Below are 27842 nucleotides of genomic sequence, written 5' to 3' on the forward strand. Positions count from 1 at the left end.
TTTTATTACTTTTGTACATCTCGATAACTTTTTATTGTCTACATAATAAACAATTATACTCATTCGCAGCTTCTGGTTTTCAATCTTCGACAATTCTCTGCCAGATCTAAAAGGTTTAGAGCTTTTGTGTTCCTAATTTTTTCTAGATCTAAAAGGTTTTGAGCTTCTGGTTTTCAATCTAACGATTTTCGAAAATTCTCTTCTCATTTTCAGGTTTTGGATCTAGAAATCTTCTCGTCTCCCTTTTTGTATTAATTGTTATCGATTGTACCAAGTTTCTCCTTTTTTCCTCATTTGTTCAATCGATTGTAAAAGTATGATTGTTGATACAAAAAAGAAACCGAAACTAATGGGATCATTTTTATCAATGCAGAAACGATTTCAATGGAACCTAAAGGAATCATATGTGGCCTCCCAGCAAAGAACATTATACCGAAATTCAGACAACAAGGTGAGCAAGGTCAAGGAAGTGCTGCGGACGATGATGTGAAGGAGATAACAAGGCTAGAGTACAGACGATCACTCGCTCACCTAGGCTACTTAATACGCATCAGGGTAGACGAAGAAGACATTGATCCAGTGTACAAGAGATGAATCCGAAACATCCAAAACAAACGCCCAAAAGTAGAAGGGTCCTCTCGATCTGGCAACTCTCCTTGAAGATTGTAATCTTAGAGTTCATTGTCTTTGTTATGTTTAAACTTTGTTAACTTTTGATATTTATATTCAAATTTTGTTAACTTTTGATATTTATGTTTAGACTTTGTTAACTTTTCATATTTTCTGATCTCATTGTCTTTCATCAATTAAATCAAATTAGATTTTATACAATGATTCAAATAATATTATATATGATGTAAATTAATATGTATTCAAGATAGATCTACTTAAATACACCATTGCAAGCTATACAACATTTTCTAAGTGCCATTATAAATAATAACATGTTATAAAAAAAAGCCATGAGAACGTATATCATAGCACGCAAATAATAACATGTTACAATATTCACTGACATTTTCCATAAGCTACTATAAACGATAATATAGCACATAAAAATAGCCATTCAATAATACAAAATAGCAGAATAGAATTGCTATATAATACTTTCATATAGCTTACATTTTCTGCTACTATAGAGTTAAATTCAAAAACCATAAATTCACGAGACAATATCCCACAGCACTTTAAATGTGTTATTATAATATATAAAATAGCACAAAAGGTTTGCCATATAAACAAATAAAATAGCACGGAAAATACGCTAGAATAAATTGTACAATAGCGGACTAGTAGCGCTATAATAGGTCAATATTTCGTAGCATATTAAAAAACGCTATGATATGTCAGTGGACTATTGTAGCTCCTTATGTCCTAGTGTTTATGAAAGCGCTACCAAATCCCTATAGTAGCATTTTTTTTGTGCTAGTGATGTCAATATTTCTTGTAGTGTTGATCAAGCTCTCCATGAAGGAAAGCGGTTTTTACATCCATCTGTTCAAGCTCAAGGTCGTCTTTAACGACTAGTGACATTAGAGTTCTGATGGATATGTGTTTCACCACTGGTGCAAACACCTCCTGGTAGTTGATGCCTTCTATTTGTGTAAAAACCCCTTGCCACCAATCTGGTTTTATATCTTTCAGGTTCCACACCAGGAATGTCAGGCTTCTTCTTGTAAAGCCATCTACAATCAATAACCTTTTCGTTTTCAGGTCTATCCACTACTACCCAAGTTCCATTTTTCTTCAAAGAACTCATCTCATCAGACATTCCTGCATCCCATTCCTTACTGAACTTATCTGCAATAGCCTCATGATAACATTGAGGATCTTTACAAACCACTTCTTATGCAATCATTAACGCAAAAGAAAAATGTGAATAGTCTGAGAACTTTCCAGGGGTTTTAATCTCTCTTCGTACTCTATCTCTTGCCAACTGATGATGCTTTAAACTTACAATAGGTGCAGGTGCTTCTTCCTCAGGCTCGAAGTACTCTGTTTCTGAGTCACTCACTTTCTCTATATTAGCTCCACCTTAATTTGAACTTTCTCCTCGCTCCAACCCCAGTTTATCAAACTCAAGTAAGACCTTATCACTTGTAATCTCAGCTGACTTATCATTTTGTACTTTACTTGTTAGCTGCTTGTACATCATTTCTTCGTGAAATATCACATTTCGACTGATCACACATTTCTCCTCCTCAAGCAACCAGATTTTATATCCCTTTGTACCCTGAGGATAACCTAGAAACACACCTTTTAAAGCCCTCGGCTTCAACTTCCATTGATCTTGATGCACATAAGCGACAGACCCGAACCTCCTTAGATGCTTGTAACCAGGTTTCCTGTTCAACCACAATTCTTCAGGAACATTGTGATCTACAGCCGATGCAGTGATCGGTTGATCAGATATGCAGCAGTAGAAGCTGCTTCAGCTCAAAAAACCTCTTCTAGACCAGATTCATTAAGCAAACATCTAACCTTCTCCATGAGAGTCTTGTTCATCCTTTCAGCTACTCCATTCTGTTCTGGGGTGTAAGTGCAAGTCCTATGCCTTTCAATACCATTCCTTTTACAAAACTCATCAAACTTAGAGTTGCAGAACTCTAGACCATTATCAGTTCTAAGAATTTTCACCTTCTTTTCAACTTGATTCTTGACCAATTCCTTCCACTCACAAAACCGATCAAAGGTCTCGTCCTTCGTCTTAAGAAACATAAGCCATACCTTTTTGGTCTTATCATCAATAATTGATAGGAAATACTGCTTACCAGAAAGTGATGGAGTGATATTTGGTGAGCCCCAGAGATCTATTTGCATGAATGTAACCCAAAACATCTTCTGCAGTGTGCTTTGCAACATTGAAACTTAACTTCTTAGACTTACCCATAACACAGTGCTTGCAGAATGCCAAATCTCTGATATTCTTCTTCTGTAGTAACCCCTTACCAGTCAATATCTTCATGTTGTTAAGGTTCATATGACCAAGCCTACTGTGTCACAGCACTGTACTGTCTGAATTTCCTTCTGTATTGCAACTTTCACTGACAATAGTCTCTCCTTCAAGAAGATACAAACCATTTTGCAACTTACCAGATAAAGCAGTTGTTTTATTTTTATAGTATCTCACTTTACCATCTCCACCTTCATGCTTGTATCCTAGCTTGTCAAGAGTACCAGTGGAAATGAGATTTCTTCTTAGATCAGGAACAAACTTAACATCATTCAAGACTTTGATTGAGCCTCCATGAGTGTTAATGCGAATGGAACCTTGACTCTGAGACACCACATAACGATTATCACCAAGCAGAATAGTTGTACTTCCATTCTCATCAAAACTGTTGAACCAATCTCTTCTAGATGTCATATGAGATGTACATCCAGAATCAAGAATCCACAAATCCTTAATCAGCTGATTGTTAACACTCAAAGCTTCTGAGAATACCAACTTCTCCGTAATAACTCCTGCTTCATTCTGACCTTCATTCTCCATTTTCCTTTTTCTAGCATAACAATCCTTCTTCAGGTGTCCAGTCTTCTTACAGAACCAACAGGTGACCTTCGATCTTGAACTTGATCGACTTCTACTCTTACTAGCTGAACCATTCTGCTGACTTCTCTGCTGAGGTCTCCCTCTTTCGGATGTGAACAACGCAGCAGATGTAGATCTCACTGACTCCTTTGACTCTGCCAGCTCCCGTTCTAAAGATTTAGCTGAAGATACAACATCTTGGACTGACAGACTCTTGTTTCCGTACTTGAGTGTATGCTTGAGTTGACTGTAGCTTGCTGGTAAAGAATTCAGCAACAGTATGGCCTGCACTTCTTCTGAAACCTGAATCTCCAAGCTCCCAAGTTCAGCATCAATCTTTAAGAAATCATCAATGTTCTGATCTATAGTCTGAGCATCAGCCATCTTAAATGAATAGAAATTCAACTGCACATAAATCCGATTTGGTAAAGAAGTTTCCATATACAGTTTATTCAACAACGCCCACATCTCAGCTGCCGTCTCACAGTGATTGATCTTTCTAAGTACCTTATCGCCAACATGATTAATGATGATGGTCAAAGCTTACTGCGATTGATCAATCTTGATTGGATCTGGTACCACTTTGGTCTGTAACGATGACGACTCAGAAGATTCCCCTGGAGAAACCTTTTTTTCTTCATCCTTTGTTATCGGAACAGTCTTCGTCAAAGTAAAATTGGTGAGGATACTCTTTAAACCAAGAACCCCAAGCTGCGCTAATACTCTTATCTTCCATAGCGAGAAATCGCTATCTCCATTGAACACCTTGATCTCAACTCTCGTGGTTGTTGCCATCGATCGATTGAGATTGACGAGCGAACCAAGATTTGATACCAATCTGTTACGATTCGAAGTATGAATGATACGATTTGAATACTCGAACCTCACGAATCACTCTCTCTCAATCTGGATCAATATTAACACAAATGAATAAAGAATGAAACAAAGAACACAAGACGCGAGTTTGTTAACCCGGTTCAGCGAGATCAGAGTGATCACGCCTACATATGGAGCCGAATCAGTTCGACAAATTCACTATCAGAGCAAGATGAACCCAGCTCAAGCTTGAGCTTACAACAATGGTGTTTTCTCTCTCTAAGTCTCTCTCTCACAATAACAAACTCAGATCGATACAAAGATGAAGAAGCTTAAGATAAGGAACCCGATGATTCCGTTATAACAAACGAACCCTCCACTGCAGTTAGAAGTTTTGAGATTAGCTTCTTCTTTCTGGTTTAGTCACATGCCTCCAAAACCGGAGATAACCACCCAATCCAATTCTCTTCAACAATGTTTAAAACCAAACCAAGATCAAACCTGGAATTGAATCAGAAACCTTCAACATAAGTAAACAAACTAACATGGCAGACAAGATCTAAATGGGACATCAATCGATGCTGTTTAAATTAAACAAAGACTAACAACGTGAATAAAAAAGAAGCCTAATAAATGAGTTAACGTTAACATTAATGTAAAGTTACACTATCTTATTGATCCAGTATAACTTCCTACAACTTTGATTAAACATATTTTGCATTCTCTCCTCCACCTCTGCTAACCACAACCGGCGACCGAAATGTCTTATTCTTTAACAGGACATGGTCATCTTGTATCCAGTGTTAGGCATCGTGATGGTTTGGAATGTGATGCTTGCGATCGATCATATGGCGATGCCTACTTATGCCGTGAATGCAAGTTTACGGTTCACAAGAAATGTGCATTTGTGTTCAACATACCAGAGATATGGGACCACCCTTGTCATGATGGACATTGGCTTAAGCTTCTCACAACCGGAGCTCCAGATCTTACCAACCCAAAATGCCATCTCAGCGGTAAAAACACCAAGCGCCTTCGTTATCATTGTTCTGATTGTAAACTCAATTTGGATATATATGGATTGCATAATTGATGTTTTGTGTGCCCGAGCCGATCTGAATATGTTGTGGCACCACCATACCCTACTCATGCTTGATTTTGATGGAAATATGGATTGCGACATTTGTTATGACCATGAAGATGACACAGATGGGTACTTCTGCCCTCGTTGCAGGTTGATGGTCCAAGAGAGTTGTGTCTCCATATTTGACTCACCAGAGATTACTCACCCTCTTCATGCCAGACACCCTCTTAAGGTTATCACCAATGGACCGCCAGATAACACAGACCGAAAATGTCATATATGTGGTAACATCGCTGGGAACTTACTATATCATTGTTATATCTGTAAGTTCAGTTTGGATTTGTATTGCGCGATTCATAATTCTCCAACAGTTACTGTTTCGAATATAAATGTCCATGAACATACACTCACACTCATGCCAAGATTGATTTCTTTCGTTTGTGATGCTTGTGGGACAAACGGTGACCGTACTCCTTATGTGTTTCATCAATGCAATTTCATGATTCACCAAAAGTGTGCTAATATACCACGTGTTATTGACGTCAATCACCATGATCACTGTGTTTCATTCAAGTATCCTATTGGTCTTGGAGAGTGGAAATGTGGAGTTTGTTGGGAAGATATTGAATACTCATATAGGGATTATTCGTGTTCGATTTGTCCTCGTTATGCTATTCATTCACTATGCGCAACAAGGAAAGATGTGTGGGATGGAAAAGAGCTCGATGGAGTACCTTAAGAAATCGAAGATATCGAGCCATTCAAGAGGAATGATGACAACACAATCACTCATTTCGCTCATGAACATAACCTCATGAGCCTCAGCAAAGACAGTGAAGAAAGTATCTTGTGTGGAGGATGTGTTCGTCCCATCGGTTCTCACACATTCTACAAGTGTTCAGAATCATATTGCAGTTTCATTCTCCATGAAACCTGTGCTGATCTTCCGAAGAAAAAACGCTTGTGGTCAAAGAGACAGAGAAATTTGCCACGCTTGTGGTCAAGCTATTTGCGAAGGATTTATCTACTCTACTTGTTGGGAAGAACCATTTGATTTAATATGCAGTTCGATAATTGGGCCTTTCATCCATGGAAGTCATGATCATCATTTACTCTACCGCAAACTAGGATCCGGTGAGGTAAAGACGTGCCAGAACTGTGGCATCGATGAGAAAGTAGACGTCATAGGTTGTACGAAATGCAATTACTATTTGGATTTCCGTTGTGCAACTCTACCAATAAATTTAAGGCTTCCGAGGTATGATGATCGTCAACTCAGTCTTTGTTATGGTGATGAAAAGGCAAGCGGCAAATATTGGTGTGATATATGTGAAATAGAAACAAATCCAAAGACTTGGTTCTACACTTCTAAAGACTGTAGGGTCACTTTACATGTGTTATGTGTATTTGGGGATATCAGGTTCGTCAAACCCGGGGGAAAGATTAGCAAAGGAATTGAATAATATAGAATTTGTAAATTTCACACAAATCACTAAAAATGTCAAGTTGAATACAACCCCTTAGTTTGATCTATTAAAAAAAAAAGGCCAAAAATAGGTAATCTTAATTGTCAAACAAAGTGTCATTGTATTCTGGTTATAAAGCTTTGGTCAAGATCAAAAGCTAACACCAATAATTGGCGGTTCAAGTTTGAACTCGTCTATTAAATTTTTATTTTGAGTTACAATTAAGTAAGTATAGGTATTTTTTTGTTATTCCAATAGAATAACTCTTTTGAAAAGTTTATTTATGAAATCAAGTTTCAAAAGTTAGAAAATTTAATAATGTACATTACAGCTTTTTTTTCTTTCAATTGTGCAAATTATAATGCAAATTACAGTTAGCTATACTAAAATTTGGTTATAATATAAAGCTTTTTGATTAGTAATTTTTTTGAAAAAAAATAAAATAAAAAAATAAATATATATATATATATATATATATATATATATATATATATAACTTGATACGTAGTTATAGTGAAGCTTTATACAAGATGATCTTAAAAAATTGAGAAACAAACCTTACTGAATTTAATTTATCTTTGACTCAGATATATTGATATGCTCAAATTTATCCTAGGGCTACTCTCTAGAATGGAGGTGGAACAATTGCAGAGCGGTTTTCGTACATCAAATCAGCTTTGTTGAAGTCTGCAATACTCCTGATCAGATCCCGGTTGTGATCCTGTCTTCGAACCGGGTTGTGGACGTGGTTGGCAGCTCCAGCAATCACATTGCCTTCTGCATCAAGCTTTTGGCCCTGCTCATTGCGCAAGTGACCCTCTTGATCTCTCAAAGCACCATCCTCATCACGAACCAGAGTGATTGTGTTAACCATCTTCAAGGATTTCGCTGCTTTTCTGTTCTCACGCTCAAGTTTTCCCAACTCTTGGTTTGAAACATTCACAGTAGGATTAGTCTTGTTGTTCCTTGTGTGAGGTCTAGGAGGCATGCACCTGTAACACCAAAGAGAGGAAAAACAAAAACGCGTAAGTAGAAAATAAAAAGAAAAATTTAGACGAAATTAAAAACTCAAATCTAATGGTAGATCAAAGAGTCCCTGACAACGGCGCCAAAATTTGATATGCTCAAATTTACCCTAGAGCTACTCTCTAGAATTAAGAAGTCACTGTAATACTTAGGGGTCGAATTCCACAGAGACTCTAGATCAAACACAATAAATTATAGAGTTTTATAATTACGCTAAACAAGATGATTTAAATTAAAAAGGCAATGCAAAATATTAAATTAAACTGTTGTAAATTCAAGAGATCAAAAATCTAGGTCCAGGGAATTTCTTAGGAAATTACAAAATATTAAATCAATAATTAAATAGGATTCAAGCAATTAAAATCAGATCTAGAACTCTAAACTCTTTTGTAAAAATAAATCAGTTCTCACTGAAAATATTATCTAAATTTAAAACCAGAAAATCCAAATCTCTTTGTAAAATTCTAGGTTAAAAAATCAGCTTTAAAAACAAGTTTAGATTGTTCACAAAATTACTAAATCAAATCTCTTTGCAAGAAGTAATTTTGCTCATCAAAAGGTTTTATCAGGAAAATCAATTATATTCTCATATCAATCAATAATCGTAAGATCTAAATCCAGATGGCTAATCAAAGATCTAGCATTAAGAACAACCTATGATGAAGATCTGGAAAGATAAAGAATCCTAAATAAACAGATCTAATAAATCATAAAATCTCTGTGAAAAACCTTGAACCTAACAAGCAAACTACTCAGACATATTCATTGAAACACAAATCAGTTCAGATCTCTCCCCCAAAAGCTCTCAAAATCTCATAGGGTTGCAGAAAATAAAACTTGCTAGAATAAAACTTCAGGGTTTTCTAAAACCCAAAAACACTATATCTATGTCCTAAAACACGTTAGAGACTTGTGTTGCAAATATGGAAAACTTTGGGCAAAATTGTAAAACTTCCAATTTGGCTTCTCTCGTAGACAAACAGAGGTGTCGATCGATGCTAAGGCAGTGTCGCTCGATGCTCTAACTCTGATCCGACTCCAAGTTCTTTTCCTTTGATTAAATGCTCCAAAATCATCCAAATTGCTCCATCCGTGCCAAAATCTTATAAAACCTGTAAAGACTCTCAAAAAACCTTAAAACACATCAAAAAAACTCTTTATATCATGGTTAAAAACTGTAAAAACCATGATATATCATATATTATGAAAATACATTTCTGGTGGTGGAGGAGCCACTTTACACAACTTGTAGTAACAGAACACTTAAAAAGCAAAAAAGAATGTTTTAGATTGTTTCCGAAACGGAGGATTCTGAAGTATTCTCTCGTAGTAGTGATTGTGGTGGCATTTTATTTGGGAGTTTTTCAATTATTTTTTTGATAAGGAGTTTTTCAACTGTGAAAAGTGATGCTCTTTTCATTAATGGTTATAGTATCTCAACGAGGTTTCGAGCTCTTGATTTGATTAATATTGGTCATACTCTCCCGGATGTTCAGACTATATAATTATTTTTAAGAGTTTTTCAATTATGAATAGTGATGCTCTTTTCAATATGAACAGATTGTTTATAGATAGCATTATACGACAGAAATTGAGAACCATATTAGAAATAAAGTGTGAGTGGCAACATACCAACAGTTTTTTGTGTGGGAGGTTTGATTTTTCAAATGCAACACATATGTTCTCTTCTCGTTAGGAAGGGAGATGATAAGAAATACTCCAATCTTTCAAATGCAACTTCTTCTACAAAATACTCCAAGCTATTGGGGTATCTTAGGCACGAAAACTTTCATTACGACCTACTTGTTTGGGTCAATATGGAAGAACATATATGATTCCATAGTTTTGATATATGTGACACATCTTTTTGAAGTTGATGATGAATGCGAGATCGATGGTGCAAGTAAAAAAAAAAAAAAAAAAAAACTTTGTAATTGTTTATGTATGTATCTAAGACATGGATCTAACATATGTTACTTTATCACAATCTAGAGAAGATGACCTAAGTAATTTGGTTCTCATAGGAAGGGAGATGATAAGAAAATATATAGAATCAACAAATACGTTTTTGTAGAATTGGTGGTATGAGTGTCTTTCGCAATTATTTTTATTTATGTTTTGCATATTTTTGTCACTTATTGTTTTTTCATAATTTTTTCAATAATCCTCTATATGCTTTTATGTGTTGATACAGATGCGGCAAACAAAGATGAATGATGTTATTAGAGAAAAAAATAAAGATTGCTTTAAGAAAATTTATCACTCATCCATGGACATCCCACTAACTGTGAGTGATTTATATTATAAACAGGCACTATTCATATTGATATTGAATAAATATACTATCTCATAAAATATGATATTAGAGAAAAATATAAAGATAAAAGATAAACCATATTATCAAAAACAGTTTAAGGAAAATATGTATTACTCGTCCATAAATATCCTACTAATCGTGAGTGATTTATATTATAAACACACTCTATTTACTTTGATAACGAATACAAAATATCATCACATAAATGATGATATTAGAGAGAAAATAAAGATGACAGATAAACCATGTTATAAAAACAATTTTAAGTCAAATATGTATCACTTATCTATGGATATCCCACTAACCGTGAGTAATTTATATTATTAACAGACATTGTTCATTTTGATATTGAATAAATATATCATCACATAAAGGATATTATTAGAGAGAGAAAAAAATAACGATAAAAGATAAACCATGTTATCAAAATAGTTTTAAAGAAAATATGTATAATATCATAGTCTTTCACCTACATAGTTTTTACTTTTTCATTTTAGTTTTTTCAACCACAATTAAAAGATTTTTCTGAAAAAAAATATTCTTTAAGTAATTTTTTTTTGCAATTTAACCTCCCATATCAAATAAATGCAGATCAATACTTTTAAAGTATTTTTACAGTAATTTTTGTGGATTACTAATGTGCCCCTTAATCAAAGGGGTACGTCTTCATACAGCAAAGATTAATTCATGTTTCTTCCCTCCTTTCTCTATTGTCAAATAATTATATAAATACACATAATTTTTTTATTAGAATTCATTTCTAATATTTTTATTATATTAAAATTTTAAGTGGTTTTTTTTAAAGTATTTTTTGTATAATAGATTCTATAAAAAATTAGTTATAACGATTAAGTCTTATTTTAAATATTTTTTTTTGAAAAATACCAAATTAGAAAAGTCTCTCTATCAATAAATTTAAAATCATGATCCCAACATTATTATTAGTTTATAGAGTTTGTATAATCATCCAATCAATGTGAGTCTTTGTGATTATAGATCTGGATTTAATTTAAATATGAAACCAACTCTTTATTATTTTATTTAGTTTAAATTAATTAAAAATGGAAGAAAACTTGCCAGTTGAGAGTTGGAAGAGCAAAGATTTATAAAAAGAAAAGAATATAAAACAGTTGAAGTTAAGTAACTAACATGGGAGATTTCCTTGAGTCATTTAGTAGTGTTCAAAGTTCAAACAAAACAAACTACTTACCCACTAGTTGCATTGTTTTTTGGTTTACAATTTGTATTGTTGTATGGACCTTACCAATGTATATAAAATAACGAGTAGCACCAATGATTGAAGTTTAAAAGTTTAGATCAGCAGCGATATTAATTTGATCCTTTATTACACATTTACACTCAACGATATTGCGAAGACCAAAATATCAATTTAACACCTCTGATAACCGCAAGCACCATGGAGATAAAAGGACACGATCATCTTTTAGGTAATTACGGAGGTCACTTGAAATGTGATGCTTTTGACGATCGATCCTATAGCAATGGCATCCACTGCTCTGACTGCGAGTTTACAGTACACGAAATTATGTCTTTGTGTTCAGTACAACGGAGACATTTGACCACCGCTCTCATGCTGCACATTGCCTTAAGCTTCTCACAACAGGAGCTCCTGATCATACCGATCCGAAATGTCACATATGCGGTAAAAACACTAAGCGTCTACTTTATCATTGTTCCATATGTAAACTCAATTTGGACATTGATTGCATGGTTGATGACATGTGTGCCCGAGCACATCTGAACCTGCCGTGGCACCATCATCCTCTACTCATGCTTGACTTTAATTGTAAGATGCTATGCAAAGTTTGTGGTCATGCAGATGGAGTACCTGAAGAAGTTGAAGATTCTGAGCCATTCAAGATGAATAATGACATCACGATCACTCATTTCACTCATTAACACAACATGAGTCTCAACAGAGATGGTATTGTTTTGGTGGAAAGCATATTGTGCGAAGCATGTGTTCTCCCCATCTCTTCTAACACATTCTACAGTGATAAGACTGAAATAGGAAAACCTCTTAGTATGCTCAATCGATATACAAGTATGTGATTAGATCATCATATTATCTAGATCACTTACCCTCAAATCCCACGCAGGATAAGTTGTACATCAATATCGCATGCCCTCCTGGTTCAGTCTAACTTTCTTATTTATAAGCTGGCACTCACCGCCTTAGCCAGATATTTTTCCCACTTGATGTCCACGTGTAATCATCAAGCCGCTACCCTTGAAATGTCATCCAACGATCCTTATTCTGCATCCCCGCACGTGTTTGATGTTGCACGTGCCTGCTTTCCTCACGTAAACCTGAAGGGGTCTATCAGACTATCATACAGCTGTTTAGATTGCAGTTTCATCCTCCACGAAACGTGTTCAAATCTTCCAAAGACGAAGCGGCATTTTCTTAGCCCAAGACCTCTCACTCTTCACCTCAATAGAGATAACACTGAAATAACACGCATGGCTTGCATCCAGCTTTGTTGCAAACGATTCATGTATATTGATGGTGATGCGAGCTTTGATTTATTGTGGTGTTCTATTACAGTGCCTTTTATCCATTGGAGTCATCCCCATCCTTTACTATACCTGGACGTAGGTGAATATGATGATGATGACATGAAGACATGCCATAATTGTAACAACGTGGTAAGCGAGTTTGCTCTAGGTTGTATCAAATGCGATAACTTTTTGGATTTTCGTTGCGCCACTCTTGCATCCAAGGTAGGATTTCCCAAGTATGATGATCATCCACTCACGCTTTATTATGGTGAGAAAGCAAGCAGCAAGTATTGGTGTGATATTTGCGAGAGAGAAACAAATTCAGAGACTTGGTTCTACACATGTAACGATTGCGTAGTCACTTTTGCATATTTTCTGTGTACTTGGGAATGTCAGGTACGCCAAGCCAAGAGGAAAGATCGAAGAAGACATCAAGCTGATGACGAGAAAATGACTATCTCGAAGGTGGAAACGATATATATAAATGGCAATAAACTATGTTTTGATGCAAAGTGTTGCTCTCTAGATCATGTCCAAGAGTCTGCCCCCTGACCCCAATAAATGCATTCTGCATTTATAGGCGACTGTTGACCTAGGACTACCTAGGGTTTTCATCGCGAATTCTCGAAATTACCCTCTGCGAAGGTTAGTGGACTTTCTCCCAAATTTGTCGGGCCGAAATCACAACTTAACAAGTTTAGCAAGTCTTGATGGGCTGAGTGGCATATTGGGTGCAGCCCATATCCAACAATAGCCCCCCCCCCTCAGTCCGGCGAGCGAGGTATTTCTACGATCGGCGGACGCACTTCAAGCCTTAACATATGCCTGCTCGGCGTTGGGCGTTCCAAACCGCCTCAGGAACATCAACCTTTGTGCGGTGATGGTTAAAGCGATAGTTTCTGCTGAGCTGGGAACTCATTTTGATGTTGTATGCTTTGAGTATGTAGTTATGGAGCGCAAAGCTTGTCCGAATCTTATATGCCTTGAGCACGTCTTTGCGGAACGTGGTGCCAAGAGCTTGGAGCGTGGTGCCTGGAGCGTGAAGCGTGGAGCTCGTCTAGATGTTATGCACCTTGAGCACGTTTTAACAGAGCGTAGAGCTTGATAATGGATCTGCAATGGTTGAGGACGGAGTTTCCGCACATAGTTCGTAACTAAGAGTCAGAGAAATTGAGCCAGACCAGCAGACGGAAATTGAGGTCGGCGAGAGTGAGATTGATGTCGGCGAGAGTGAGATTGAGGTAAGCGAGAGTGAGATTGAGGTAGGTGAGTGAGATTGAAGTCGGCGAGAGTGAGATTGAGGCCGAGATTGAGATTGAGGTCGATGAGATTGAGATTAAGGCCAAGTTTGAGGTCGGCGGTGTCAATTCCTCTCGCGAGATGGTTGATTGTCGTCGTCGAGCGGGGTCGAGAGGTGAAGAGAGAGATTGGCGAGAGTGAGGTTGAGGTCGGCAATGTCAACTCCTCTCGCAAGTTGGTTGATCGGGGTCGAAAGATCTCAAAGAGAGGGTGATTGGTCAGCATAATGTTGATAGGAGATAGGTTGTCAGCATGATGTAAGATGGAGATGGCGAGATCGGCACCATGGGTGAAATAGGAGATCGACGAGGTGGCCTGTTAAATATCCACGTGCGATCGAGAAGGGAGATCGACAAGTGGAGGTTGGCGAAATGAGCGAGAGAGGGTTGTGAGGTCGGCGCCTAGCTGAAGGTTGGCGCTGTGTAAAAGAGCGGAGGTAGGCGCAAAGCTTGAGAGTGGCATCGAGCTTGAGGTAGGCGCCAAGCTTGAGTTAGGCACCAAACTTGAAATATGCACCAAGTTTGGGATAGACACTAAGTTTGAGGTCGGCACCAAGCTTTAGGTAGGCACCGAGCTGGAGGCTCCAATAGACTCGAGCGTGAGAGCGTCGAGCGTGAGAGCTTTGAGCGTGAGAGCGTCGAGCGTGAGGGCAGCGAGCGTGAGCGTCGAGTGTGAGATCATCGAGCGTGAGAGCGTCGAGCGTGAGAGCATCAAGTGTGAGAGCGTCGAGCATGAGGGCGGCGAGGATGAGAATGGCAAGCGCGAGAGAGTCAGCGTGAAAGCGTTGACAGTGAGGGCGTCGAGCATGAGGGAGACAAATGCGAGAGAGTCGAGCGTAAGAGCATCGACTGTGAGGGCTGCGAGCATGAGAGTGGCAAGCGCGAGAGAGTCAGCGTGAGAGCATTGACTGTGAGGGCGTTGAGTATGAGGGCGACAAGCGCGAGAGAGTCAAGCGTGAGAGCGTCGACTGTGAGGGCTGCGAGCATGAGAGTGGCAAGCGTGAGTTAGTCGTGCGTGAGAGTGGCAAACTTGAGTGAGTCGAATGTGAGGGCGTCGAGCATGAGGGCGACATGCATGTGAGCGTATGTTTGATATGAAGCAAGGCTTTGTGCTTTACCGGAGTAAAGTGGAAAGCGAGACGGACTCGCCGTACATTTAGGTGCGGCTATCATGTCCAGTTTATCCTGTGGGTGCTTGGGGTTGGCAAAAACTTGCAAGCCGGATCTTGGCTTATTAGTTCATACACCATTAAGTTAGTGCGAGACTTGCTCGGCATTTGCTTGGTTTCAAAATGTATTTTACGGGGCGAGACGTCTCTCGGCTTATCCTGTTACGTGTTTCAAAACCAAGTTTTAGAGTGGTAGTTAAGATGAGCTCGTCGTACCTTTTAGGTGCGGCCTGGTGTCTGGCTTACCCTGTGGGTGCCCCGAGTTCGGCAAGAGTCTGCAAGTAAAAACTTGGCTTATCCAAACTTCACCGCCTGCTAGCTGATTGCGAAATTAGGTCGGCTTTTTTTGTGTGGATTATTTCACCGCTGCATCCATGTGGAACGCGTTTTAAATCGTACACCTGGCCAGGGCGACGATGTAAAAGTTGGGGACTCGTTAAGATGGACTCGTTCGAGAGAGCTTGTTTGACTAAGAGTACTCTTGCGAGTGCAATTTGTGTTTTTTTTGTTTTCATAAATGTCTTCTTTTGAAGAGCTGATGAGCTCGGTATGTCGAGCGTTCTTTTTTTTATTGCTTGGTTGCAAACCCACAAAATCCTAGCCGGTACCGCTGTAGACCAAATCTGCGATCGCCACTTTGAGGTCGGAAATGGCAGGTCAGCATGTTCCTTTGGCTTCGGAGGATGAACATGAGTTTGCAGAGTGGGGTACGACGAGTTTGCCCTCTCGCGGTGGTAAACATGGTCATATTTCGGGCGACGAAGTCGGTGATGACATCGACCCAGACCGAGGTCACCGCGATGGTTCAAGTCCAAGCAGGTTCGGTCGGTCTCGTTGGGCGGCACCTGTGGATCTAAATCGGGAAGGCGATCTTGACCAGGTTGGCGGTTTTCATGGAATCGAGAGCGGCGGTATGAGTGCCGGCTCTTTTCCTTGCTGGGTTGCTAGTCGGTGCGATCTGTTGATGGCGGGCAGCAAGCTCGCTAAGTCCGTTGGTGGGAGGTCGGCGCTTTGTGAGCTCTGCAAGAGTAGTCTCATAGGGCGTCGTGATGCTACCTTCGAAGCAGGTTTGGAGGTCAACATTCAAAGAGATCGAGAGATGGGTTTGCGCGTAACTGATGAGGTCGCCCCTGTTGAAATAGACGAGGTCGTTGGTCGTCAAGTTGGGTTTTATTGCCGCGAGCTCGGCGAAGCTTCTCGCGAAGTCGCTTGTGTTGGTGTTGGAAGAGCTAGAGGACGGCGTGACCGAGACTTCGCAGGTCTGGATCCGGTTGGCTTCGAGACCGATCGAGAGGATGTGGAGCTCGGTGGGTTTAGTGGTCGCGAGCTCGACAAGTTTGGTTGTTCTCGTTGGGCGGCATCAGATGCCATGATTCGAGATGGAGATCTGTGTGAGATTGGCGGACCTGGCTGTTCTAGGGGAATTGAAGGTCGGTCAGTCGAGGGCGGTTTTGAGAGCGACGAAATTGATTTGCTGCGAGATTGGCATGACGAGTTTGATTCTCGTGTAGTTCGGAGCGAGGCGGAGCGAGGCGGTTGTGATTGGTGATATCGATTCTTTCTCGAGAGGCCATGCGTCGAAGTCTCTTGCTAACTCAACTTCGGCGAGGGGATGTGAGTGAGGACGGCGAAGAAGGCTTTCGCGAGGTCGGCGAAAGCGACGCGTTTTGCAGTGTTGTTGACTTTGGTCGTCATGAGCTCGACGACACCTCCCATGAGGTCGACACTTATTGCAGGGTCGGCACATCTAGGATTGGAGGGCATTACGATCGAGAATTTGTAGGTCTGGATATTGCTGATCTTCGCTAGGGCGGCGTGACTCTGGGCGGCATGACCGAGGATTATACGGTTGAGGCGCTATGGTGGTTTCGACAATCGCCCTTGCGAGATTGATGGTCGTCATGATTTGTTGATGGCGGATACCGAGGTCGCTGATTCCTCCGATCTTGGTTTGTTGGCGAGGACGGGATTCCCTGAGGTGAGATCGACGCCGTTACCAGGTTATCTCCATTGTTAGGTTGGTATGAGTGATCTTGGAGGGCGGCGTACTGGTCTCGAGGGTAGTCGTGGTTAGGTTACCCTCGAACTTGATGTGAGCGGTTCCAGATTTAAGGTAGATCGTGAGACGGGTTTTTGGGAAGTTGGCGAGGTCGTCGTTGAAAGAGACGAGCTCGCTCATCGCCGAGTTGATTATGGTAAGCTTCTTTTGCTACGATGATCGTTGAACGTGTCACCGTAGTGTAGTCGTCTACAGATCCTACAATGATGAACATCGAACAGTGTGTGTGTGGCTCTCCTAGCATTCTTTGATTGGCGGAGTTGTGTGTGGCAGCGTGTCATGGTCGGCAAGGTCATGTGCATGTCGACGCTTGTGCTTTAAGTCGCTGGAGCGTGTTGATCTGATCTTGCAATACTTCTGATGTTGTAGCGAGTGCGTCTAGATGCTCGACTATTTGTGTGTCTCGGCTATGGAGCCTGTCGAGGGTAGTCTGCATTTGATTGTCGAGGTTGTTCCTCTGTCCAGTAAGCAAGGGAGCTAGGAGGACGGCACCGTGAGTGACAACTGGAGCAACGATTTGGAGATGCTTGGAATGTGTGGCAGCAAGAGGTTCCAAGGACGCGTCGGGCGCTGTTGTAGAGGTTGTGTTGTTCGGAGTAGCGCCCTCGACTGTTGTCATCGCATATGGTGGAGGTGGGAGAGTGTGAGCTCGTGTGCGCCCCCATCGTTGTTCTGAAAGTGAGATCGTCAAGGTAGGCGCTCGTTGCTCGGATATGGTATTGACTTCATCGCTGAAATTTCTTGAGTTCACCATTTTTCTGAATCTAGAGTCTTCGTGGAAATGCTGACCGTCAGTCCATCGTCAAAAAGGAGCGCTCTGATCTAGCCCCATGGTGGACACCAATTGTTTGTACCGGGATGAGCACAATACTAATAAATAAGATTTTGCGGGGAAAGAATGGAGCAAGTCTTTTATTAACGAAATGAGGTCGTCAATTACAAAGTGTGAGAGTTCGTCAACCTACAATCAAGCTGACAACCAGAAAATGACTATCTCGAAGGTGGAAACGAAATATATAAATGACAATAAACTATGTTTTGATGCAAAGTGTTGCTCTCTGGATCATGTCCGAGAGTGTCCCTGAACTTAATAAATGTCTTTTGTTTTTATAGGCGACTGTTGACGTAGGGCTATATAGGGTTTTCATCGCGAATTCTCGAAATTACCCTTTGCGAAGGTTAGTGGACTTTCTCCCAAATTTTTCGGGCCGAAATCACAACTTAACAAGTTTAGCAAGTTTTGCTGGGCCGAGTGGCATATTGGGCACAACCCATATCCAACATCCCCATGGGTAGATAGATTTGGTGAAGAGACAGATCCTGTAAGCTGAATGAATGTTGGAAGGGTCATGCTAATTTGGCAAAAGAAGTTGATTAAAACACTTTGGTTTTGTTTCTTATTAAGGTTTCTAGCTCTCTCCGGAGCATAAGCAACATAAGCCAAAGATGAATAAGCCCAAATATTTATGAGTCATTGTGAATTTTTTCTCTTGATTTTTTATTTATTTTTATTTTTAATTTAAATTTTACCTAAAATGTTATTAAAATGATGAGTTTTGTGCCCAAAATATTATCTTTTTATTTGAGTTTGATGATTAACTGTTTTCTTTCTTGTTATATATCATTGAAATTCTGTTTTTTTAATGAGTTTATAACATTACAAAAATGATAACAAAAAAATTAATCTTGAATAGGACCTTTGCAAACGTGGACAGACACCGACTCAGACTCTGCTCTTTTTTAAGCTTTGCCTTCGTTATTCTTTCATATCTAAGCCTTAAGCATGTTACTTTTAGCATAAGATGATCTAACTCATGTAGTTTATCACTTATTTTATAATATCATGCCAAGTTACCAACCAACCACAGTCGTAAGCTAGCAATTGAAGATTATTTGTCGGATTGTTATTTGTAACTCGCGCGCGTAGGGAGTGGTTAGTCATCTCATTATGTGTCACAAGATTTTAACTTTTCAATTCAATCATTTATTTTGGTCTTTCATAAACATTTGCTTAAATGATACAAAAACAATATATATCTATGGACAAGACACAAGAGTCATTGAGAATTTCGTCGTTTGTGAATGGTCGCTAACAATTTCCACATGCATCGTGCTAAATAAGTACAATACATATGTCCTACTTTATAAGATGTTTTAGCTAAAAGTACAAAAATTTAAAAACTATAATTGTATTATTATTTTTACTTAACAAAATTTTATTTAACATTCAGGCCATGAATGTTTGTAGTTTTAAAAATGGTTTTTGGAGTTTTGTTTGTGGTTTTAGTTTTTAGATTTTGAATTTCTGTGTAGATTTTAGGTTCTTTAATAGTATGTTTCGTTTTTAGTTTTATGTTAATGGATTATATTTTTCTTTGCAAAAAAAATAAAGGAAAAATGTGATTCATGGTTTTCTTCAAAAACTTCTTTGAAAATTTCTCAAAACACCCTAAAACTAGATTCCCTATTTTTAAAGAATATTTTTTGAAAAAAAATCATAAATGGCTACAAAATAGATTGTTGCTAAATCTAAATTAAAAAACTACAAAAAATCAAAGCCTTATTTAAAAGATTGTAACTAATAGGATAAACGACTGCAAAATACAAATGGTCATAATATACTAAGGGAGTAAGGGGAGTTTTCATAATATTTTAAATGATTTTGATGAATTTAGGAAGTTGATATGATTTAGTGTAAAACTCTTTCAAATCCCACCTAAAATCATGAACTTTGGATTTCTGTATTTTTAACTAAAGAAATCCTCCTCTTAAATCATCCAGAATCCCTAAATATCATTAAAATCATTAGTTTAATAACAATAAATTCCATTAGAATTTTTAAAATTCATGATTGAATAGCATATGATCTATAAATTTTACACAAATCACTTAAAATATCAAGTTGAATACACTCTCTAATTAAACATAAATTATGCATAGATATATATTAAGAAAATCTAATAAAATAAGAAAAAAAATCTAGAATATATAATATATTGGGATAGATAGTATTATTTTATAATATATGAATTTAATCATGAATCAAAATAAACATTACAGTTTGTCCGATGGAACCAATTCCACGCCATGGTTCACTATATAAATGCATTTAACTCTGTACAATAATATTTTTTAATAAAACAAGGAAAATAATTATATATTATACACATTACAAATTTAACAAACAATTCAAACTAAATAGAAACCGTACAAGACTTACAACATATACACAATATCTAATATTAATAATTAAATTATTCAATCACTACACTAACAATTAACATATGTAAAAACGAAGATACAACCAATATTAAAAAAAATCTTCTTTTCTTATTAAGAAACACTTAAACAATCTTACAAAATATGTTTAATCAGATTTACACACAGTCAACACGACTTGTCACTGATCAATTCTTAATCTAACCAAAATCCCTAAGAACCCTAAAAGCTTATTCGCTTAGTTCTCTAAAATTCTTCTTCAGCGGCCAAACAATATGTTTGCCCAATAACAAAATATATAGGATACCACCTATGACCTACTTTCCTAAACAAGGATAAGTCCAAATCTTCTTAATAGATATGATAATAACTTGTTCTCTAATCAAAGAGTCTCTAAAAGAACAGTCACGTCACTCGATATCCGTTACAGGTTCTACGTGTGAACCTCTTTTCCAGAGTCCTACAGACCAGACTTGTAGCAACCAAAGTCTTCATGCTTTCATTCTCCCCCTTTTTATCTGAATGTGACAACTCAAGCTCCATATGTGAATAGTACTAGAATCTTCCAAAAACATAAGCCTCAGCCACATATTCAGCTACAACATCACCATCATCACCAATATCATCATCTCATCATACTCCCCCAGCGTGAGTGCACATTCATATAAAAACAAAGATAGAGACATATATGCAGGGAGACACAACAAGCTTCCTATCATGCCTTGTACCAAAAATAATCCTCAAGAGCTTTTATAATGTTCTTAGGTTCAACCTGTGAAACAAAACAATGTTGCAGCACTCCTTGAGAATTCAGCTGAACATGACGAACAGTTTGCTCAACAAATGCAACTGCAGCAGACTGATTCTTATGACCTTGCAACTGTTTAGATGTAGCTAAGACTCCTGATGATTCATCATTCCAATCATTACTATTTGATCTAGTTGATTCAGTTGTGACTTTTTCTTGTACAGGTGGTTTTGCAACATGCTTCTGTAGAAACTGAGGTTCAACCCCAACATCATCTTCAGTGACTATCTTCGAGAGATTTCAACATAGGTTGATTTCCTTAGTTTCCTGGATTACTTGATTATATTGTCTTTCATTATGTTCAGAAACCTTACTGTAAAGATCCTTTTAGCAACCCAGACTTTGCAAAAGTGAGATGGATCGATAAAGCACTTCTTAGCCATCCAAAGCTCCTTGATCTTGTTCATAAACTTATAACACAAAGATCTGACATGACCAGGTTTACCACAATGAAACATTCATAAATTCTACGTCCTCGCTGGGATTTAGTCCAACCTTTTTGCTTAGGAGCCGATATAGATTGAACTTGTGTGTTCCTGGTTAGTGCTACAGGGGCTTCCTGTTGAACCACTTTTCCCAGAATACTTGACTCAGCTTCATGATTTACATTGCTTCTAATGAAGCTTACTGATTTATCACGAGACAACAGCTCAACAGTCTCTTCTTTGTGATAACCTAGACCTTGATGTTGAGATCCTACAAATCCCATAGATAGTATCTCATCAAGCTTCTTGCCACCATTATTCAACATCCTAATCTTCTTGTGATTCTCATTCAGCTCTCTTTCTAGACTTGTTGCTTTTTCTTTTTCCAAACCATACTTTTCTTGAAGTGCCTTTAGTTTCTTTTCTAATACTTCTTTCTCAGAAGAAGAAAGTTCCTCACCAATCAATCCTTCAGAATTATTTTCTTCAAGCATATTGACTTTGGCTTCAAAACGCAGCTTTTCCTTAATAAAAACCAATTTTTCGTTGCAGAATTGGACCCAGTTTTCGTACAAAACACAGTAGCTTTCTTTTGAAATCGACTCTTCACCATCATCATCTGAGCTTTCATCAGCCATATCATCACTCTTAGCATTGTATGCAAAAAGATTCAGCATTCCTCCTTCTTTTTCATCCCCATCACTCTCTGATTCTGAATCACAAAAGCTAACATATGCCTTATTATTTCCTTTCACCATGTTTGGACATTCAGATTTTAAATGTCCAATTCCTTTACATCCAAAGCACTTCATCTCCTTGCGCTTAACCATTGGACACTCAGGTTTGTAATGACCAAAACCACCACATTCAAGACACTGAATCTCTTTTCTCCGATCAGCTTTTTCTTTCTCAGATTTATTTGGCCTAGACCAAGACCCCTCTGTATCACTTCGATTCCAGCGAGATAAATCTCGTCCCTGTCCTTTTTCAACACGCTTGAGAGCTTTTCCAAAGTTTCTTGCCATCAAGGACATGTTATCTTTTATCTCTTGCAACTGATCACTCTTGTCATCTGCCTTGAATGCAATTCCTTTACCATGAATTCTCAGTTCTTCAGCAACTTCCATCTCCTCTGATTTTAGCATACCAACAAGATCCTCAAACTTCAAGGTGTCTGTGTCGCCAGATACCCTCATAACTGCTTTATGGGCTGCATACTTAGAAGGTAAACATCTAATTAATTTCTTAACCAGCTTGGTATTTTTATAGATCTTACCAAGATTATTTGCTTCATTAGCAATAACACTCAATTTTGCACTGAACTGTGAAATTGACTCTTCTAGATCCATCCTTAAGACTTAAAATTGAGATGCAAGTTGGTCTAATCTTATTCTTTTGACACTTCAGTTTCCTTCATGATTCTTTTGCAGAATGTCCCAAGCATCTTTAGCTGATTCACAACCTTGAACAAGCTTAAACTCATCATCATCAATAGCTCCAAAGATAGCATTAAGAGCCCTAGCATTGTATTTAGACAAGTTCTTTTCTTCCACTGTCCAGCGTGCCTTAGGTTTAGTGATCTTGTCACCAGCTTCGGTTTTCTCATATGGAGGCTCCCAGCCTTCTTCAACAGCCGTCCAAGCATCGTCACCTAGATTATGGATCAACTGAACCATGCGGACCTTCCAACGACCATAACTTTGTTCATCCAAGATCACAGCCCTTTGAAGCATCATCAACTCATTACCCGACTGCATCATTATCCCAAAATCTCAACCTGTAGCGAGTATAGAGCTCTCGTCGGTTGACTGCTCTGATACCAATTGTAAAAACGAAGATGCAGCCAATATTGAAAAAACCTTATTTTCTTATTAAGAATCACTTAAACAATCTTACAAGATATGTTTAATCAGATTTACACACAGTCAACACGACTTGTCACTGACCAATTCTTAATCTAACCAAAATCCCTAAGAACCCTAAAAACTTATTCGCTTAGTCTCTAAAATTCTTCTTCAGCGGCCAAACAATATGTTTGCATAATAACACAATATATAGGATACCACCTATGACCTACTTTCCTAAACAGGGATAAATCCAAATTTTTTTAATAGATATGATAATAACTTGTTCTCTAATCAAAGAGTCTCTAAAAGAACATTCACGTCACTCGATATCCGTTACGGATTCTACGTGTGAACCTTTTTTCGAGAGTCTTATAGAGCAGACTTGTAGCAACCAAAGTCTTCGTGCTTTCAACATACACTATACTCTAATACCCAAAAAAAATAACAATAATTAGATTGATCCATACGTTAATAAATAATAATTCAAAAATATAGCATCCGGTCATAACACGAGTTATCAATCTAGTCTTACATTAAATGGCCTAGAATGAAATTGTTTACAGAGAATCGTTAAATTGAATATGTTTTAGTATATATATTTAATACTAACTAGGATTAGTAATGTTGAGTTGAATAGCTTGTGACTTGGTTGGTAAAAATAATACCACAAACATCATAAATTGAAAAAGTTAAATAAAAATTGAAGCAATGGTAGTAAATAGGCTCAAATACGTGTGGGCAAAAAATACTCCTACATGTTTAATTGCGGAAGAAGCAAACTTTTTCAACTAACGTCTCTCTTTCTACGTTTTGCTTCACCTCTCTCTCTCTCTCTTTTCTTATTCCCCAATTAACCTCTAGAGACGAAACAATTTCGGTGATTCTGAGAGCTTGGTTTTTGATTCACTCCTATATGATTCTTACTTTTGTTCTTACTTACTGTCTCTTTGATTTATTGAATTATCCAACCCTAGCTAATCTAGCTAGTTCATGATCTTTTGTGTAATCGTATTTGTTATTCTAGAGTAATCGTATTTGTTATTTCAAATCAAAAGAACTATGAACTTGAAAGATTAAAGAACAACTTTTCTTTATTGATTTAGAAACTTTTCAAAACTAAATCTCTTTCTCTCTTAGGTCTTATGGAACATCTCTCCATGATCTCTTATTTATTAGATCTTAGCAACCCCTAAATCTATATGGAAAAGGAAAACTTACAAAACTTCTAATATTTAGACCTTATTTGTATTTCCTATTTTCTATCTCTTCTAGCATCTTTTAGGAAGAGATTACTTAGTCTCCAAGTCTTGGAATTATCCAACATTCTCCCCCTTAATTCCAACTTGAACTTCAGGAAGCTTTGTCTCAACAACTCCGATTAGACTTCTCATTTCCTTAAACTTTATTCTTGCAAACGGCTTAGTAAGGATGTCCGCCTTCTGCTCCACACTGGGTACATACTCCACTTCAGTCTGTTCGTTTTCTATGCATTCTCGAATGAAATGGTACTTTGACAGTATGTGTTTGCTCCTTCCATGAAACACCGGATTCTTGGTTAAAGCAATGGCCGACTTGTTGTCGATCTTTAGTATAACCTTCTCGTCAATACAAAGAACCTCTTTTAACAACTCCTTGAACCATATAGCTTGCTTCGCGGCTTCCGTCGCTGCCATAAACTCTGCTTCACATGAGGATAATGCGACGGTGGGTTGTTTATGTAATGTCCAAGTGATTGGCGACAAACCGAAGTAGAACATATGACCTGAAGTACTTCTCCCATCATCGACATCGATATTGTGACTACTATCACTATATCCTATCACTCTCTTTGATCCGTCTCTCCTAAAATGCAAACCAAGGATAGTTGTTCCTTTCACATACCTTAACACGTGTTTGAGAGATTTTCCATGTGACTCTCTTGGACTTTGCATGTATCGGCTTAGAACTCCAACTGCGAATGCCAAGTCCGGTCTTGTGTGAAGTAAATATCTCAGACACCCTATGGCTCTTCTGTAACTGGTTGCATCGATCTCAGGTTCGTGTTCTGCTTTAGAGAGCTTCAAGTTTGACTCCATCGGCACATGAGTCAAATTACACGACTCCATCTTAGTGTCATTAAGGATCCCATGTGCATACCCTTCTTGTTTTTTCATGATCCCATCTTCTCCTTGAATCACTTCGATACCAAGATAATATGTTAGCATGCCTAGATCCGACATCTCAAATTTCCTTGACATATCTTCCATGAATTGTTCAATAACCTTGCGTGAAGTTCCCGTTACGAACAAATCATCAACATAGATTGCCACTATCAAGATTTCTTTCTCATTCTTCTTGAGATATACCGATGACTCCTTGACACACCTTTTAAAGTTCATCTCCTTTAGAACTTGATCGAGTTTTGTATTCCATGCTCTTGGGGCTTGTCGTAAACCATATAGTGCCTTACGAAGTTTATACACTCGATCTTCTTTTCCCTTATTCTCGAAACCTTCAGGCTGTGCTACATAAACTAACTCCTTTAGTTCACCATTTAAGAAAGCGGTTTTGACGTCTAGGTGATGTATTTCCCACCCACTTGTTGCTGAGATAGCTATTAGGAGTCGTATAGTCTCTAGCCTTGCTATTGGAGCAAAAGCTTATTCGAAATCTATCCCTTGTTGTTGTACATAGCCTTTCGCCACAAGTCTTGCCTTGAATTTACTCACCGTTCCATCCACTTTTCTCTTAATCTTGTAAATCCACTTCAGTCCTATGGGTTTAACACCAATCGGTTTATCTACGAGCTCCCATGTCTCGTTTCTTACAATCGAATCTAGCTCAGCTTTCATTGCGTCAATCCACGCCTTTTGATGTTCTGCTTTAAGAAAGTTTTCTGGTTCTCCGTCAATCGTAAGAAGCAGTCTTCCACTTTCTTGATCTGCAAGTAACACATAGTCATTAAGTTAAGCTGGTCGTCGTATGACACGACCGTATCTCGTTGTTACTTGTTGATTTTCAGCTCCATGATTCACGCCATTGTCACTCTGCTCTGCTTCTTCCTCCTCTTGGTTCATAGGATCTTGATCTGGATCATGATAGTCATTGTTTTCATCATTCCCATGTCCAACTCCATTTTCTATGAATCCGCCATGAGAAAGCTTGAACATTCCTGGTGCTTCATCAGTTTCATTTTGAGGAGACCAGTCCCAAGCTTTTTTCTCATCAAATACTACATTTCTACTAACCGTTATCTTCCTTGCGAGTGGATCATATAGACGATATGCCTTAGAACCCGGTTTTGTTCCGAGATTGATCATACTTCTTGACCGATCATCTAGCTTCTTTAAATGTGGTCTGGTGATCTTGACGTGAGCTACACATCCAAAAACCCTTAAGTGCTCGATATTGGGTTTCTTGGACCATAAGCTCTCATACGGTGTTTGACCTTGTAATGCGTTTGTTGGAACTCGGTTGATAAGATACGTCGAATGACGTACGACTTCTCCCCACATATCATTCGGAACCTTCATTGCTTTAAGTAAGCTTCTGGTCATCTCCATTAATGTGTGATTCCTTCTCTTAACCACACCATTTTGTTGTGGCGTATATGGTGCGGTTAAGTGCCTAGAAACTCCATTCTCTTCGCAAAATCGATTGAAGTCAGTAGAAGTGAACTCTCTTCCTCTATCGGTGCGAAAGGTTTTAATGTCCTTGCCAGTTTGTTTCTCCACAAATTCTTTAAACCTTTTGAACCGATCGAACGCTTCACTCTTCTCCTTTAACAACATTGTCCACATATATCTCGAGAAGTCATCTATTAAAACAAACACGTACCGGTTGTTTGCTAGTGTTGGTGGTGATATTGGTCCGCACAGATCTCCGTGAACCAACTCTAACACTTGTGTTGCACGGTAAGCTGCTTTGATTGGGAACGTGTGTCGGGTTTGCTTCCCGGCTAGACATGCATCACATATGTTCATCTCACGTAATACTTGTGGCATTCCCACGACCATATCTTTTCTCACCATATTGTTTATGACACCAACACTGATGTGACCTAGCCTCGCATGCCAAGTCCATGTAGCTTATTCTTCTTGAATTGAGAGACACTTCTGAAAGCTGATCTCCAGCGGCGTTTTGTAGAGGCGGTTTGGCGACCTTACAACTTGAACTAGTTATCGTCCGTGCGAATCACTTAAGGTCAACGTGTTTCCCTTCATCTTTACTTCACAACCATTCTCTGTTGCTTGTCCAAGGCTGATGATGTTGTG

General features: G+C 38.4%; 1 pseudogene; it reads left to right on the plus strand.

The window, feature by feature from the left end:
• Positions 1 to 5108: 5108 nt before the first annotated feature.
• LOC109133284 (uncharacterized) lies at positions 5109 to 13218 on the plus strand (annotated as a pseudogene).
• The last annotated feature ends 14624 nt before the right edge of the window (positions 13219 to 27842 follow it).

The sequence above is a fragment of the Camelina sativa genome, chromosome 6 (genome assembly GCF_030686135.1).
Source record: "Camelina sativa cultivar CO46 ecotype springtype chromosome 6, ASM3068613v1".
In the NCBI taxonomy this organism is placed as follows: Eukaryota; Viridiplantae; Streptophyta; class Magnoliopsida; order Brassicales; family Brassicaceae; genus Camelina; species Camelina sativa.